The 13,268-nt window shown below is 59.2% G+C and overlaps 1 protein-coding gene across 5 annotated transcripts in view; it reads right to left on the bottom strand.

The window, feature by feature from the left end:
• LOC144495865 (activin receptor type-1-like) overlaps positions 1-12,761 on the bottom strand; it is a 70,474-nt gene extending 57,713 nt beyond the window's left edge. Inside the window, exons 1-2 of one of the 5 annotated variants that reach the window (XM_078216529.1) lie at positions 12,644-12,725; positions 12,565-12,589 (exon numbers count right to left, since the gene is read on the bottom strand). The gene's annotated coding sequence lies outside the window, so the exon portion shown is untranslated. Of the gene's footprint in view, positions 1-12,564 lie in introns of all 5 variants that reach the window. The other 4 variants (XM_078216532.1, XM_078216528.1, XM_078216530.1 and 1 more) reach the window with 4 other exon arrangements.
• Between the last annotated feature and the right edge of the window lie 507 nt (positions 12,762-13,268).

The following is a 13,268-nucleotide window of genomic DNA, read 5'->3' as shown; positions in this document are numbered from 1 at the left end:
TAAGAAGACATATGGAATACTTGCCTTTATTAGCTGATGCAGAGAGTTTAAGACCAGGGAGGTTATGATGGAACTGTATAAAATGCTCGTTAGGTCACAGCTAGAGTACTGTGTCCAGTTCTGGTCGCCACACTGCAGGAAGGATGTGGTTGCAGTAGAAAGGGTGCACAGGACATTCACCATGATGTTGCCTGGGCTGCAGTGGCTCAGCTATGAAGAGAGGCTGGATAGGCTGGGGTTGTTTTCCTTACAGCAGAGAAGATTGTGGAACCCTCGCACTATTTAAGAAGCATTTAGATGAGCACTTGGAATGCCAAAGCATATAAGGCTATGGACCAAGTTCTGGAAAATGGAATTAGAATAGATAGGCGCTTGATGGCAGACACACAATGGGCCAAAAGACCTCTATTTCTGTTGTAAAACTCTATGACTCCATGATGCAATGAGCATGTCCCCTAAATATCCTCTTCCTGACACCGATCCACCTGGTCCAACTTAGTCCCAGAACCAGATCCAGCAATGCCATGTTCTTCACTGGACTGGAAGGATACTAATGTAGAAAATTCTTCTGAACATACTCTAGAAACTCTTTTCTCTCTCTGCCCTTTACACTATTACTGTCCTGGTAAGATAATATAGAAAACAGAAGCAGGAGGCAGCCGTTTGGCCCGCCATTCATTTTGATCATCAAATTCAATAATCTGATCCCACCTTCCCTCCATGTCCTTTGATCCCTTTTGCCAAGAGCTGTGTCTAATTTCCGCGCAGGACCTTGTCAAAAGCCTTACTGAATTCCATGTAGACAACATTAGCTGCACTGCCCTCATCTTAACCTCTCAACACCTCCTCGAAAAATTCAATCAAATTTGTTAGACATGGTCTCCCCTGTCAAAGCTATGCCATCTATCCTTGACTAATCCTTGCCTCTCCAAGTGGAGATTAATTCTGTCCTTCAGAATTGTTTCCAATCATTTCCCTACCACTGATTTAAGACTCTCTGGCCTGTGTTTTTTCCTACTTTTCACGAATAACGGTACTACATTAGCTGTCTTCCAATCATTTGGCATCTCTCCTACAATTGAGAATTGTCAAAGTCTTTGCAATCTCCTCCCTTGCCTCACACAGCAGTCTGGAATACATCTCTGGGCGTGAAGATTAATCCACTGTTATATCCGGTGAAACCGCTAAAATCTTCACACTCTCAATGCTAATCTGTTCAATTCTATCACCGTCCTCCTCTCTTTTTTTCTATAACTACATCCTTTTCTCCATAGTGAAACTGAAGTCCCCCATTTTAACCACTCTAATTCCTGCACCTCTGTGTGGTTTCCTTGCAACGGATGAAATCACATCTTAGTAGCTGTTTTGCGTTTCTCCTTTTCAAATACTATGTTATATGTGATCATATTATGATTGCTGTTAGACAAATGTCCATACATCATCATGCTGTAAACTAAATCTGGCTCTTTACTAAATTGAACATGACATATCCCCTAGTTGGCTCTCAGGCATGTTGTAGAACATGATCCCAGACCAACTCAAAAAACTCAGTACCGTTCTGACATGTGCTAGTCTGCTTATCCCAATTTACAGGCAAAGTAAAATGGTCTCATTCAAACCATCGATTCTGATGAAATGCCAATAACCTCACCTGTAACATTAACAATTTCGTGCTCCATAAATGCTGCCTGACCTGTTGAGTAATTTCAGCATTTTCAAGTTTTTATTCCATTAAAATCACTCTTCCATTAGGAGATGCTAGTCTAATCCCTGCATTTATATAATCTACCACTTAATAACTGCTCCCAGGGGTCTTGTACACAACATGCAAACAGTCTTCAATTCTTTTCTATGTAATTTTACCCAATGTCACTTATCATTGAGGTGATTTCAATGAAGTTACATCCACCCTCTACCATATTTCCCTTCTGTTCCCAGTACTGATCACCTTGCATCAGTGACTCAATAATGGCTACCATGCCATACCTTCCAAATTGAATTTGCACCCGAACTCATCCAATTTACTTCTTATACTCTGTCCATTTGTATAAGAACTGGGTCTGAGTAAAAGACCCCAGTCTGTCCGTCAATTCTCACGGTTTAATCGCGTTCCTTATTTCACTCTTCTGGTTTAATCACTTCACATCTTGGATTTCCCCTTTACCTCAATTGCCTAAAGCACAATTTCTGACTGTTATTCTGTGTTTATCCCTTCAGTTTCTCACAAAAGTTCAATGTGAGAAACAGCCTGTTCTTTTTAGTTTACACAGCAACACAACAGGTAGCTACTGTACTAGTCCTCACAGTGTGCATCGTTAATAGAAAAATATACAACTGGATCGGGTGCCAGCTTTTCCACGTACAATTGGAACAATTTCAAGTTCCGCTTCAATACAATGCCTGGCTTCCTGTGGACATCTTCAAAGGGTCTTCTCTTGCCTTTGAATCACAATTTTACAATACAGCACAAGTGAGCCATCATGCTTCTGAGTCAGAAGGATACAGGTTCAAATATCACTTGAGCACATAATCTAGACTGGGATACAGGTTCAAATATCACTTGAGCACATAATCTAGACTGGCACATCAGTGCAGTGCTGAGGAAGTGCTGCATTTGTTGGAGGTGCTGTCTTTTAGTGGTCGTCCATTCTACCAGAGAACAGGCATGCACACTTTCAACATCTGGAACATCTATTTCAATCAAAAGTGTCAGCCTTATCTCAGTGGTGGCACACTCACCTAAATAAGAAAACCAGGGTTTAAGTCTCACTTCAGGTCTTAAGCACAAAATCTACGCTGACACCTAAGAAGTGAAGCAATGAACGTTGGTAGAAGGAATAGAGAGATTCAACATAGACTCAACGGTACAGTTCTCAAGAGTGTCAAGGGACAGAGGGAGCTGGAGGTTCACGTGTACAGATCTTTGAAGGTGGCAGGACACACCGGAGTGTGGTTAACAACACATTTAGGATCTTGGGCTTTATAAATAGAGGCTTTGAGCATAAAAGCAGGGAAGTTATGCTGAATCTTTATTTAGATCTGGTTAGGCCACAACTAACCCGTATTGCTTCCAGTTGTGGGCAGCACACTTGAGGAAGGATGTGAAAGCCCTTGACAGGCTGCAGAGATTTACCAGAATGGTTCCAGGGATGAGAGAATTTAGCTACCACGTTAACTTGTTGTTTTCCCTTGAGCAAACAAGATTGTGGGGAGATTTGATAGAGGTGTGCAAGATGACAGGTTTAGATAAGGTAGGCAAAAAACAAAAAGAGTCAGCAATATTAGCTGATCATACAAGGGCTAGACACATATAAGGCATTGGACAAGATATGAGGAACACAATGAGTGGTAATGACTTGGAACATGTTGCCTACGAGGATGATGGATGCAGGGATGATCAATGATTTCAAAATAAAAATTGGATCGGCATTTAAGGGAATAAACTTGCAATGTTAAAGATATCGAGGGGCAAGATGGTGAAAGGATTTAAACGCATGGAAGAGAATTTTAAGTTGCCCAAATAGGTGATCAGGAGTCAGTGCAAGTTAACCAAAAGATGGGTGAGTGGCAAGGGATGGGTTAAGCGGCCAATGAGTGGAGATTTACTTTGGGGGGAGAACTAGAGGCTGCATAGGAGTGCATTGAAACATTTGAGTTTGGAGGTAGCAGAGGATGGGGATTTCAGCAGCAGACTCGAATAGGGAAGTAGCTGGATGATGTTATCGACATGAAAACAGGTTGTCCTTACGGCAGAGAGCCTTTGGGTCAAAAATTCAACGTGAGGTAGAATAGCATCCATGACTGGATGTTGGAAAAGCAGTTTCCCAACACAGAGGTAGTGGTGGGTTGCAGCAATGAGGACAGGCAAGAGCTGCATTTCATCAATACACATCTGAAAATTACCTTCTTGTCTGCAGATGTTGCCTAGGAACAGCATACAGATGGGACTAAAGGCCAAATCCTTTGGGGGGGGGGGGGGCGGGCGGGGGGCTATGATCAGCTGAGTTAAAAGTGGAAGTGAGCAAGAGCAATACTATTTACCTGCACGTTGGAGGAAAGATTGAACGACTAATCATGAAAGGCCGCAATGAACTCAAGGAGGCATAATCACAATGGACAAGTAACACAAGATGCCACTCGTGACTTTGGTCATGGCCATTTTGGTGCTAACATGACAGACACCATCATGTGCTGTGCTCAGACCCGAAACCTGGTTGAGAGATTCAAACACAGAGCTGCAGGAAAGGCGAGACCAGTTTTGGGAAGCGACATGTCCTTCGGTGAAGGCTGGTGATGAGGTGGTAGCTTGCAAGAACAGCAGGCATTGCAGGTGGCTTTTTTGAGCAGAGAATTGGTGATGACAGTGTGGCCAAGGAGTAGCAATCACTTAAAAGCCACCTACCACACGGGCCAAGAAAGGAAATGAAGTCATCAGCAGCTGCATGAGAATTGGATGAAAGAAAGTGGGTCACGTGGACAAAGTGAACTCTGTTGAGCCGTAGAGTGGGACAGGAGTGAATGTGGATAACGATGTGGCATTGAGGATTGAGTCAGAGGAGAGTGCGGAGCGAGTTACAGCTGAGTGAGCAGGGAAAAGGGAAAGGAACAGAGGCAACACAATGGATGGCCTCAGTCCAAAACTCCCCACACTTGTCACTACGGGAGAAGCAGGAAGGAGCAAGGAAGAGATGTTCAACATCCACAGAGCATCGCTTAATTTATATTCAACCCTCAATCTGAAGTTTCTTGGGTCATGACATGGCTCAAGGAGTCTGACCCAGACAACAAATATTAAAGTAAAAGAACAGGATATTCTGACAGGACAGCATAGAAACACATTTCTTTCAAAATGCTGCATGATTCAAATGTATTCTATCCCTAGTCAATGCTTAACTCCCACTCCCACACCCCCAATCTTCCTTCTCTCTCCCCCACTCCCCGTCTACTCCCTGATTCCACTCTCTCTCGCTCTTCCCCGACTACCCTCCTCTCTCACAGCTTCCCCGCCCCCCCCGACTCCCCCCTTCTCTCTCGCACCCCCCAGCGACTCCTCACCCTCTCTCTCTTGCCCCTCCCGACTCCCGCCCCTCTCTCTCGCCCTTCCCGGCTCCCTGCCCCCTCTCTCTCTCGGCTTCCCGGCTCCCCGCCCCCTCTCTCTCTCGGCCCCCCAACACCCCACCCTCTCTCTCGGCCTCCCCCGCTCCTCCCGACTCCCACCCCCTCTCTTGCCCCTCCCGACTCCCCCCCTCTCTCTCGCCCTTCCCGGCTTCCTGCCCCCTCTCTCTCTCGGCTTCCCGGCTCCCCGTCCCCTCTCTCTCTTGGCCCCCCAACTCCCCACCCTCTCTCTCGGCCTCCCCCGCTCCTCCCGACTCCCACCCCCTCTCTTGCCCCTCCCCGCCCCTCCCCCCTTCTCTCGCCCCTCGCGACTCCCCCTCCCCCGCCCCTCCAGACTTCCCCCGACACCCCCTCCACTCCAGACTCCCCCCCTTCTCTCGCTCCTCCCGACTCCCATCTCTCTCGCCCCTCCTGACTCCCCCCGCCTCGCGCCCCATCCAACTCCCCCTCCCCCTCCGTCCCCCCCCGACCCCCCCCCATCTCTCTCGCCCCTCCCGACTCCCCCTCCCTCTCGCGCCCCTCCCGACTCCCCCCACCGGCCCCTCTCCCCACGCACGCCCCCTCGCGCCCCCCGCGCCCCCTCCCTGCCCGCCCCCCGCACCTCCCCCACCCCCCCCCCGCGCCTCCCCCACCCCCCCCGCGCCCCCCTCCCTCCCCTCCACGCCCCCCTCCCCCCCCACGCGCCCACTCTCTCTCCCCCCCACGCGCCCACTCTCTCCCCCCCTCCCCTGCGCGCCCCTCCCTCTCCCCCCCCCCAACGCACCCACTCTCTCTCCCTCTCTCTCCTTTCCCCTACCCCCAGTCTCTCTCCCCCCCGTCTCTCTCTCTCTCGCCCCCCCAGTCTCTCTCTCCCCCCCCAGACTCTCTCTCTCCCCCCCAGACTCTCTCTCTCCCCCCCACTCTCTCTCTCTCTCCCCCCCGCAGTCTCTCTCTCTCCCCCCCGCAGTCTCTCTCTCTCCCCCCCGCAGTCTCTCTCTCTCCCCCCCGCAGTCTCTCTCTCTCCCCCGTCTCTCCCCCCCCCCCAGTCTCTCTCTCTTCCCCCCACCAGTCTCTCCGCTCCCCCCTAGTCTCTCCCTCTCCCCCCGTCTCTCTCTTCCCCCCCAGTCTCTCTCTCCCCCCCCAGTCTCTCTCTCTCTCCCCCGCCCCCCCAAGTCTCTCCCTCCCCAACCCCCCAGTCTCTCCCTCCCCACCCCCCCAGTCTCTCTCTCTCTCCCCCCCCAGTCTCTCTCTCCCCCCCCCCCCCCAGTCTCTCTCTCCCCCCCCCCGTCTCTCTCTCTCTCCCTCCCCCCAGTCTCTCTCTCTCCCTCCCCCCAGTCTCTCTCTCTCCCTCCCCCCAGTCTCTCTCTCTCCCTCCCCCCAGTCTCTCTCTCTCCCTCCCCCCAGTCTCTCTCTCTCCCTCCCCCCAGTCTCTCTCTCCCTCCCCCCAGTCTCTCTCTCTCCCTCCCCCCAGTCTCTCTCTCTCCCTCCCCCCAGTCTCTCTCTCTCCCTCCCCCCAGTCTCTCTCTCTCCCTCCCCCCAGTCTCTCTCTCTCCCTCCCCCCAGTCTCTCTCTCTCCCTCCCCCCAGTCTCTCTCTCTCCCTCCCCCCAGTCTCTCTCTCTCCCTCCCCCCAGTCTCTCTCTCTCCCTCCCCCCAGTCTCTCTCTCTCCCTCCCCCCAGTCTCTCTCTCTCCCTCCCCCCAGTCTCTCTCTCTCTCCCTCCCCCCAGTCTCTCTCTCTCTCCCTCCCCCCAGTCTCTCTCTCTCTCCCTCCCCCCAGTCTCTCTCTCTCTCCCTCCCCCCAGTCTCTCTCTCTCTCCCTCCCCCCAGTCTCTCTCTCTCTCCCTCCCCCCAGTCTCTCTCTCTCTCCCTCCCCCCAGTCTCTCTCTCTCTCCCTCCCCCCAGTCTCTCTCTCTCTCCCTCCCCCCAGTCTCTCTCTCTCTCCCTCCCCCCAGTCTCTCTCTCTCTCCCTTCCCCCAGTCTCTCTCTCTCTCCCTCCCCCCAGTCTCTCTCTCTCTCCCTCCCCCCAGTCTCTCTCTCCCTCCCCCCAGTCTCTCTCTCCCTCCCCCCAGTCTCTCTCTCCCTCCCCCCAGTCTCTCTCTCCCCCCCCCCAGTCTCTCCCCCCCCCCCCAGTCTCTCCTTCCCCCCCCCCAGTCCTCTCCCTCTCCCCCCCCAGTCTCTCTCTCCCTCCCCCCCAGTCTCTCTCTCCCTCCCCCCCCTCAGTCTCTCTCTCTCTCTCCCCCCAGTCTGTCTCCCCCCCCCAGTCTCTCCCCCCACCCGTCTCTCCCTCCCCCCCCAGTCTCTCCCCTCCCCCCCCCAGTCTCTCCCTCTCCCTCCCCCCAGTCTCTCTCTCTCCCCCCCAGTCTCTCTCTCTCCCCCCCAGTCTCTCTCTCTCTCCCCCCCCAGTCTCTCTCTCTCCCCCCAGTCTCTCTCTCTCCCCCCCAGTCTCTCTCTCTCCCCCCCCCAGTCTCTCTCTCTCCCCCCCCCAGTCTCTCCCCCCCAGTCTCTCTCCCCCTCCCCCCCCAGTCTCTCTCTCTCCCCCCCCGTCTCTCCCTCTCCCCCCCAGTCTCTCTTCCCCCCCCCAGTCTCTCTCTCTCCCTCCCCCCAGTCTCTCTCTCTCCCTCCCCCCAGTCTCTCTCTCTCCCTCCCCCCAGTCTCTCCCTCCCCCTCCCCCCAGTCTCTCTCTCTCCCTCCCCCCAGTCTCACTCTCTCCCCTCCCCCCAGTCTCACTCTCTCCCTCCTCCCCCCAGTCTCACTCTCTCCCTCCCCCCAGTCTCTCTCTCTCCCTCCCCCCAGTCTCTCTCTCCCTCCCCCCAGTCTCTCTCTCCCTCCCCCCAGTCTCTCTCTCCCTCCCCCCAGTCTCTCTCTCCCTCCCCCCAGTCTCTCTCTCTCCCTCCCCCCAGTCTCACTCTCTCCCTCCCCCCAGTCTCTCTCTCTCCCTCCCCCCAGTCTCTCTCTCCCTCCCCCCAGTCTCTCTCTCCCTCCCCCCAGTCTCTCTCTCCCTCCCCCCAGTCTCTCTCTCCCTCCCCCCAGTCTCTCTCTCCCTCCCCCCAGTCTCTCTCTCCCTCCCCCCAGTCTCTCTCTCCCTCCCCCCAGTCTCTCTCTCCCTCCCCCCAGTCTCTCTCTCCCTCCCCCAGTCTCTCTCTCCCTCCCCCCAGTCTCTCTCTCCCTCTCCCCCCAGTCTCTCTCCCCCCCCCAGTCTCTCCCTCTCCCCCCCCAGTCACTCCCTCTCCCCCCCCAGTCTCTCCCTCTCCCCCCCCCCCAGTGTCTCTCCCCCCGCAGTCTCTCTCTCTGTCCCCCCAGTCTCTCTCTCTCCCTCCCCCCAGTCTCTCTCTCCCTCCCCCCAGTCTCTCTCTCCCTCCCCCCAGTCTCTCTCTCCCTCCCCCCAGTCTCTCTCCCTCCCCCCAGTCTCTCTCCCTCCCCCCAGTCTCTCTCTCTCTCCCACCCCCAGTCTCTCCCCCCCCAGTCTCTCTCTCCCCCCGTCTCTCTCTCTCTCCCCCCAGTCTCTCTCTCTCTCCCCCCAGTCTCTCTCTCTCTCCCCCCAGTCTCTCTCCCCCCAGTCTCTCTCTCTCTCCCCCCAGTCTCTCCCTCTCTCCCCCTCTCCCCCCCAGTCTCTCTCTCCCTCCCCCCCGTCTCTCTCTCCCTCCCCCCAGTCTCTCCCTCCCCCCCCCAGTCTCTCCCTCCCCCCCCCAGTCTCTCCCTCTCCCCCCAGTCTCTCTCCCCCTCCCCAGTCTCTCCCTCTCCCCCGCCAGTCTCTCTCCCTCCCCCCCCAGTCTCTCTCTCCCTCCCCCCCCAGTCTCTCTCTCCCTCCCCCCCCAGTCTCTCTCTCCCTCCCCCCCCAGTCTCTCTCTCCCCTCCCCCCCCAGTCTCTCTCTCCCCCCCACCCCCAGTCTCTCTCTCCCCCCCACCCCCAGTCTCTCTCTCCCCCCCCGTCTCTACCTCCCCCCCCCGTCTCTCCCTCTCCCTCCCCCCATTCTCTCCCTCCACCCCCCCGTCTCTCCCTCCACCCCCCCCAGTCTCTCCCTCTCCCTCCCCCCAGTCTCTCCCTCCACCCCCCCCCAGTCTCTCCCTCTCCCTCCCCCCAGTCTCTCCCTCTCCCTCCCCCCAGTCTCTCTCCCCCCCCCCCAGTCTCTCCCTCTCCCTCCCCCCAGTCTCTCTCCCCCCCCAGTCTCTCCCTCTCTCTCCCACCCCCCGTCTCTCTCCCCCCCGTCTCTCTCCCTCCCCCCAGTCTCTCTCCCTCCCCCCCAGTCTCTCTCCCTCCCCCCAGTCTCTCCCTCCCCCCCCCAGTCTCTCCCCCCCAGTCTCCCCCCCCCCCAGTCTCTCCCTCCCCCCCCCAGTCTCTCCCTCCCCCCCCCAGTCTCTCCCTCTCCCTCCCCCCAGTCTCTCCCTCCACCCCCCCCAGTCTCTCCCTCTCCCTCCCCCCAGTCTCTCCCTCCACCCCCCCCCCCAGTCTCTCCCTCTCCCTCCCCCCAGTCTCTCTCCCCCCCAGTCTCTCCCTCTCTCTCCCACCCCCCGTCTCTCTCCCGCCCGTCTCTCTCCCTCCCCCCCAGTCTCTCTCCCTCCCCCCCCAGTCTCTCTCCCTCCCCCCCAGTCTCTCTCCCTCCCCCCCAGTCTCTCCCTCCCCCCCCCCCCGTCTCTCCCTCCCCCCCCCAGTCTCTCCCTCCCCCCCCAGTCTCTCCCTCTCCCCCCCCCCCAGTCTCTCCCTCTCCCCCCAGTCTCTCCCCCCCCCCAGTCTCTCCCCCCCCCAGTCTCTCCCCTCCCCCCAGTCTCTCTCCCCCTCCCCAGTCTCTCTCCCCCCCCCCAGTCTCTCTCCCCCCCCCCAGTCTCTCTCCCCCCCCGTCTCTCTCCCCCCCCCACTCCAGTCTCTCTCCCCCCCCACTCCAGTCTCTCTCCCCCCCCCACTCCAGTCTCTCTCTCCCCCCCACTCCAGTCTCTCTCTCTCTCCCCCCACTCCAGTCTCTCTCCCCCCCCCTCCAGTCTCTCTCCCCCCCCTCCAGTTTCTCTCCCCCCCCCTCCAGTCTCTCTCCCCCCCCCACTCCAGTCTCTCTCTCCCCCCCACTCCAGTCTCTCTCTCTGTCCCCCCACTCCAGTCTCTCTCTCTGTCCCCCCACTCCAGTCTCTCTCCCCCCACTCCAGTCTCTCTCCCCCCCCTCCAGTCTCTCTCCCCCCCTCCAGTCTCTCTCCCCCCCCTCCAGTCTCTCTCCCCCCCCCTCCAGTCTCTCTCCCCCCCCCTCCAGTCTCTCTCCCCCCCCCTCCAGTCTCTCTCCCCCCCCCTCCAGTCTCTCTCCCCCCCCCTCCAGTCTCTCTCCCCCCCCCCCACTCCAGTCTCTCTCCCCCCCCCCACTCCAGTCTCTCTCCCCCCCCCCCACTCCAGTCTCTCTCCCCCCCCCCCCCACTCCAGTCTCTCTCCCCCCCCCCCCACTCCAGTCTCTCTCCCCCCCCCCCCACTCCAGTCTCTCTCCCCCCACTCCAGTCTCTCTCCCCCCCCTCCAGTCTCTCTCCCCCCCCCCTCCAGTCTCTCTCCCCCCCCCTCCAGTCTCTCTCCCCCCCCCCTCCAGTCTCTCTCCCCCCCCCCTCCAGTCTCTCTCCCCCCCCCCCCACTCCAGTCTCTCTCCCCCCCCCCCACTCCAGTCTCTCTCCCCCGCCCACTCCAGTCTCTCTCTCCCCCCCACTCCAGTCTCTCTCCCCCCCCCCTCCAGTCTCTCCCCCCCCCCACTCCAGTCTCTCTCCCCCACTCCAGTCTCTCTCCCCCCACTCCAGTCTCTCTCCCCCCCCCTCCAGTCTCTCTCCCCCCCCTCCAGTCTCTCTCCCCCCCCTCCAGTCTCTCTCCCCCCCCTCCAGTCTCTCTCTCCCCCCCTCCAGTCTCTCTCTCCCCCCCCTCCAGTCTCTCTCCCCCCCCTCCAGTCTCTCTCCCCCCCCCCTCCAGTCTCTCTCCCCCCCCCTCCAGTCTCTCTCCCCCCCCCTCCAGTCTCTCTCCCCCCCCCTCCAGTCTCTCTCCCCCCCCCTCCAGTCTCTCTCCCCCCCCCCTCCAGTCTCTCTCCCCCCCCCCTCCAGTCTCTCTCCCCCCCCCCCCTTCAGTCTCTCGCCCCCCCCCCCCCTCCAGTCTCTCGCCCCCCCACCCCTCCAGTCTCTCTCCCCCCCCCTCCAGTCTCTCTCCCCCCCCCCCTCCAGTCTCTCTCCCCCCCCCCCTCCAGTCTCTCTCCCCCCCCCCTCCAGTCTCTCTCCCCCCCCCCCCACTCCAGTCTCTCTCCCCCCCCCCCCACTCCAGTCTCTCTCCCCCCCCCACTCCAGTCTCTCTCCCCCCCCTCCGGTCTCTCTCCCCCCCCCTCCGGTCTCTCTCCCCCCCCCCCTCCAGTCTCTCTCCCCCCCCCCCTCCAGTCTCTCTCCCCCCCCCCCTCCAGTCTCTCTCCCCCCCCCTCCAGTCTCTCTCCCCCCCCCCCTCCAGTCTCTCTCCCCCCCCCCCCCTCCAGTCTCTCTCCCCCCCCCCCCCCCTCCAGTCTCTCTCCCCCCCCCCTCCAGTCTCTCTCTCTCCCCCCCCCTCCAGTCTCTCTCTCTCCCCCCCCCCTCCAGTCTCTCTCCCCCCCCACTCCAGTCTCTCTCCCCCCCCCACTCCAGTCTCTCTCCCCCCCCCCACTCCAGTCTCTCTCCCCCCCCCCCACTCCAGTCTCTCTCTCCCCCCCCCTCCAGTCTCTCTCCCCCCCCCCCTCCAGTCTCTCTCCCCCCCCCCCTCCAGTCTCTCTCCCCCCCCCCCACTCCAGTCTCTCTCCCCCCCCCCCCACTCCAGTCTCTCTCTCCCCCCCCCCCACTCCAGTCTCTCTCTCTCCCCCCCCCTCCAGTCTCTCTCTCTCCCCCCCCCTCCAGTCTCTCTCTCTCCCCCCCCCCTCCAGTCTCTCTCTCTCCCCCCCCCCTCCAGTCTCTCTCTCTCCCCCCCCCCCTCCAGTCTCTCTCTCTCCCCCCCCCTCCAGTCTCTCTCTCTCCCCCCCCCTCCAGTCTCTCTCTCTCCCCCCCCCTCCAGTCTCTCTCTCTCCCCCCCCCCTCCAGTCTCTCTCCCCCCCCCCACTCCAGTCTCTCTCCCCCCCCCCTCCAGTCTCTCTCTCTCCCCCCCCCCTCCAGTCTCTCTCTCTCCCCCCCCCTCCAGTCTCTCTCTCTCCCCCCCCCTCCAGTCTCTCTCTCTCCCCCCCCCTCCAGTCTCTCTCTCTCCCCCCCCCCTCCAGTCTCTCTCTCTCCCCCCCCCCCTCCAGTCTCTCTCTCTCCCCCCCCCCCTCCAGTCTCTCTCTCTCCCCCCCCCCCCTCCAGTCTCTCTCTCTCCCCCCCCCCTCCAGTCTCTCTCTCTCCCCCCCCCCCTCCAGTCTCTCTCTCTCCCCCCCCTCCAGTCTCTCTCCCCCCCCCACTCCAGTCTCTCTCCCCCCCCCCCCTCCAGTCTCTCTCTCTCTCCCCCCCCCCTCCAGTCTCTCTCTCTCCCCCCCTCACTCACACTCAGTCTCCCCGGGCCGGGCTCTCAGTCTCGGTGTCTCCGGCTCTCTCTCGGTCTCTCTCCCCCCGGGCCGGGCTCTGTCGGTGCGCTCTCCCCGGGCCGGTCCCTCTCTCTCTCGGTGTTTCTGGGAGAGGCTCCGGCCCCGAAATCCCGATCCCGGAGCTGCGGCCCGCAGCGTCATGACGTCAACACGCAGCACGCTCTACCCCGCACGTCAGAGACACGGAATGTCTGAGTGTCTGTCTGTCTGAGTGTCTGTCTGACTGACTGACTGACTGAGTGTCTGTCTGTCTGTCTGAGTGAGTGTCTGTCTGAGTGTCTGACTGACTGAGTGTCCGTCTGAGTGTCTGTCTGTCTGAGTGAGTGTCTGTCTGAGTGTCTGATTGAGTGTCTGTCTGTCTGACTGAGTGTCTGTCTGTCTGTCTGACTGAGTGTCTGTCTGAGTGTCTGACTGACTGAGTGTCTGTCTGTCTGAGTGTCCGTCTGAGTGTCTTCTTGAGTGTCTGTCTGAGTGTCTGACTGACTGACAGTGTCTGTCTGTCTGAGTGTCTGTCTGTCTGAGTGTCTGACTGAGCATCTGAGCGTGAGTCTCTGAGCATCAGTCTGTCTGAGTGCCTGTCTGAGTGCCTGTCTGAGAGCCATTTTGATTCTAAGTGCTGGATGGACTTGAAACTGGGAGTGTTTCAGATCCAACTTTTAGCCCA

Source organism: Mustelus asterias, chromosome 7 (genome assembly GCF_964213995.1).
Source record: "Mustelus asterias chromosome 7, sMusAst1.hap1.1, whole genome shotgun sequence".
In the NCBI taxonomy this organism is placed as follows: Eukaryota; Metazoa; Chordata; class Chondrichthyes; order Carcharhiniformes; family Triakidae; genus Mustelus; species Mustelus asterias.
The sequence above is the reverse complement of the archived record's forward strand: the minus strand, read 5'-3'. Positions and strand labels throughout refer to the sequence as shown.